A 4,108-nucleotide genomic window follows, 5' to 3' on the forward strand; every position below is an offset into this window, starting at 1 on the left:
ATGTATGAATGCATGTATATATATATATATATGTGTGTGTGTGTATAAAACACATATGCACACAACACACAATACACCTTAGAATTTTCTGTCTCTATCTATCTATCTATCTATCTATCTATCTATCTACCTACCTTCCTACGTATCTATCTATCTGTCTGTCTGTCTGTATGTCTGCATATATATATAAATGATGGTGATGATGCATACACAGCCAAAAACACAACCACCCACCCACACGCATATGTATATGTATAAAAATGTGCTTCTTTAATTAAAGTTCTGCACCTCTATTTGCTATTAATAACACGTTAGCAATCCTTGTTGGCTGTGATGGAATGAATACGTCTAGAAAACATTAGGTTTTCCTGCTACTGTCATGGACGATTCTACCTGTCCCTCCTCTGTGGTTCATAGCTGCAATAGGGGTAGTATTGATCCTAGCCGATAAGAGGCTACTGCGAATTGCAAGAAGTGGGCTATATCTGAAGGTTCTGTCTGACTTCCCTCTCTCTCTCTCTGTCGCTCTCTCTCTCTCTCTTTTGCTCTCTCTCTCTCTCTGCTACACATATGTTATCTCTGCTTAGAGAATGACTAAAGAGCTATAGCAGCTCTTTAGTTTCCACAACCATTGCTACTACAGCTCTCTCTCTCTCTCTCTCTCTCTCTCTTACTCTTCCAATTCTATCACTGGTTGTGTTGGACTTGCAGCAGTCACAGCTGATGTGTATCTTGGCATTAATTCAGGTTGGTCTTCATCTGTCATTATCTCTAATGTTCTTTGCCTTCTGTGCCCATTTTTTCTTTCCATTTCCTTTTTCTTCTTCTTCTTCTTCTTATTAACTTTTAATTCATCACAAACAGAAATATTAATATTCCATTTTTAACTATTACCAATAATACCAACTACTGTCGAAGAAATACCTATAGTCTTCAGCATTTATTTCCATTAACGAAAAAGCAAAAAAAAAAGCAGTGTTCTCTTATCTATTTCCATGTTTTTGGTCAGTCCTTTACAAAACCCCCAAAAAAGAATTCCAATAAATATGACAGCCGTGTTTCCCTGTCAAACAGTAAGGAGATTGACAAAATGGAAGATACCAATGTAGAATTTCCTACTCTCTTTTTCCTTCTCTTTGTATCTCTTTCCAAACATTGCCTTGACTTCTTTTCAAATGCAATATTGTGATCAATAGTTTAGTTTACAATATAATAATGATGATGATGGCGATGATGACGACGACGACGATGATGATGATGATCTCTTTTATTTGCCACCAGGGCGAAGGATGAGGAGGACAATAATAATAGTAACAATAATAATAATAATAATAATAATGATAATAATAACAACAACAACAATAATTTGTTTCTTTCTATTTTCCTTAGAGTTTTTCATTGACAAAAGAACTGTTAGTTTTTTTTTTTTGTTTGTTTGTTATTTATTTTATTTTGCTTTTTTTTATATATAATAACATGAATTGAGTACATGACATCCATTATCTGTGGAGAAAAATACTTTTATTAATTCATACAACAGTCTCCAAAAGGATGAAGACAAACTATTAAAAAATATTGCGAAGAGAAATAAGATATTACTTGTGTACATGCATGTATGTGTGCATGTATGTACGTATGTCTGTGTTTCTAGTTATGTATGTTTGTGTGTGTATCTATCCATCCATCCATATATATATATATATATATATATATATATATCTTTCTCTCTATACATACATACATTTATATATATATGTGAATATCAAGCTTGAGATGAACAAATGAATATGTATACATATATATACGCAATGGAAAAACAAACACAATGAATGAACAAGTGTGTGTGTGTATGTGTGTGCATATATATATATATATATATAATGGCAGATAGATAGACATAGAAATATAATAATGTTAAAAATTGAAAGGGTAATCTTGTGTAGAGTTGATGTTTAAGTTTGATCTATATAATGTAGCTTTTAGTGTTTAAAGCAGAGAAGAAAACTCACCAATGCCTCAATGATGTGATCAGGGCAGTAAAATACAAAAAGTTAGCTTAAGTAGAACATCCCTGTTACCTATTTTCTCAATTTGGTAAAATGAGACAAGTCTCTAACCCAGAAATTCAATAAAATGCTTGTTGGGTGAACACAAAAAATATAAATTCTGTACTTTTATACTTATATCTATATGCGTATGTAAATGTATATGCGTATGTATATGCGTATGTAAATATCTATATGCGTATGTAACTGTATGAGTATGTGTGTTTGTTGTACTTATATATTTTGACAGTGGTGGTTGTAGTAGTGATTGTCAGGTAGATATAGTGTTGGGTTTACTGCATTTATTGGCAAATAAGACGCACTTTGTTCCCCCCAAAATATCTCAGAAAGTCACCCTGAGTCCTACATGTGATGTTGGGCCTCTTTATAAGCTAATTCTTGTCCCTAACGCCCACTTTTTTTCCTGAATGTATGCTGCTGACAATGGGCTGCATCTAATATACCCGTGTGTCTTTTTATGTCATCAAATATGTTATATATTTTGTAGTATTTAGTTTTATCGTTATTAATATTCCAAGTTCAAATCCTGTTGGGTCTCGAGCTTGGTGTTCCCTGTTTCTCGGGCTGATAAAATAACTATCAAGCATGTATGTATTGGGAGTTGATTTAATTTCTGAGAGGTCTTACATTGGCCTTCTGCCAATGTAAGACCTCTCATTATACTTATTTATTACAGACATGACATAAGCTATACTCATTCATCAGTTGTGCCTCTTTTCTATTCCCACCAATCACATGTGCTTCATTTGTGGGTTTTATTCTTGCATTCTGTTAAGCCTTTTACTGCAGAAATTAAATATGTCCACCTGAAATTTCATTACCCTTAACTGCGGAAAGCAGTTTTATATACCACTCTATTTTTTGTTGAGGAATGTCATGTTTGAAACTACTTTTTGTCGAGATATGTCAAGTTAACTGAGACAACATGACTTGGAGAAAACACCAATTCTACTTTTTGGTAGACACGTAACTTCATTACTGAAATAAGCATGAAATTTAATTTTGTAGTTGAAGGATTAAATCAACTCTGATACTTTACTACTCATACAAACCATTGAGGGAGCCACTAGGTCGTCTTAGTCTTCTAATTAATTCCATTTACTTCTTGGATGTTTTGTAAGAATATTAACCGTTTTACCACAGAAATCAAATATATCCACTCCAAATTTCATTAAACCCTTTAACTGTGAAAAGCAGTTTCATCTATCAATCTATCTTTTGTTGAGGAATGTCATGTTCGGAACTATTTTTTTGTCGAGAAATGTCAAGTTTATTGGGGCAACATGACTTGCAGAAAAATACCAGTTCTATTTTCAGTAGATATTCGACATCATTACTGGAATAATCATGAAAATTAATTTCATGCAGAAAGTGTTAAAAAGATCACCACAAACCCTCGTAAAAAGAAACGGGAGGGAAAAAGGGCTACGACTGCAACACTACCATTGTCACTCCTAGTTCTAGCTCTTATTGTAATACTTAGGCTGTATTAATAAATATTTTCTCACTCCTCCTTTTTTTAATCTTTTTACCCAAATACATATAATCTATTCCTTATTCCTCTTTATTATTATATAGTTGCTGAAGCAAGACAAATACTTGTAAAAATTCATTAAAATATAATACGAGGAATATCTACTAATGCATTCGTAAGAAAGGTGAGTTACTGTAGCTAAAGACTAAACCACGCCACACCACTGTACAAATGGATGTTTACCTATCCCTAACTTGCACCGCTTCACTTTTAACTACTTGCTTTTCGTTTTATTGTACTTATAATTTATATTTCACAATTTAATTGTATTGGAAGGATTAGTGTGGAATGAAAAAAGATTTTCTTTTCAAATACCAGTTGAAAGTATGTCTGCTACCTGAAGGAGACTGGTTTTTCAATGTCTTGTGTTTGCCATTTCACATTAATTCACTGCTGATTATCATCAATATTATTATTATTATTATTATCATTACTGCTACTACTGAGGCAGTGAGCTGGCAGAATCATTAGCACACTGGACGAAAAAATGCTTAGTGGTATTTCGTCC

At 33.0% G+C, this 4,108-nt stretch overlaps 1 protein-coding gene across 6 annotated transcripts in view; it reads left to right on the forward strand.

Annotated features, from left to right (window-relative positions):
• LOC106880892 (enolase-phosphatase E1) overlaps positions 1 to 4,108 on the forward strand; it is a 210,473-nt gene that overhangs the window by 47,631 nt on the left and 158,734 nt on the right. Inside the window, exons 1-2 of one of the 6 annotated variants that reach the window (XM_052971470.1) lie at positions 628 to 747; positions 3,645 to 3,724. The exons of 3 other annotated variants lie outside the window; for them this stretch is intronic. The gene's annotated coding sequence lies outside the window, so the exon portion shown is untranslated. Of the gene's footprint in view, positions 1 to 609; positions 748 to 3,644; positions 3,725 to 4,108 lie in introns of those variants that run through there. 2 more of the 6 variants (XM_052971469.1, XM_052971471.1) reach the window with 2 other exon arrangements.

This window comes from Octopus bimaculoides, chromosome 11 (genome assembly GCF_001194135.2).
Source record: "Octopus bimaculoides isolate UCB-OBI-ISO-001 chromosome 11, ASM119413v2, whole genome shotgun sequence".
Taxonomy (NCBI): Eukaryota; Metazoa; Mollusca; class Cephalopoda; order Octopoda; family Octopodidae; genus Octopus; species Octopus bimaculoides.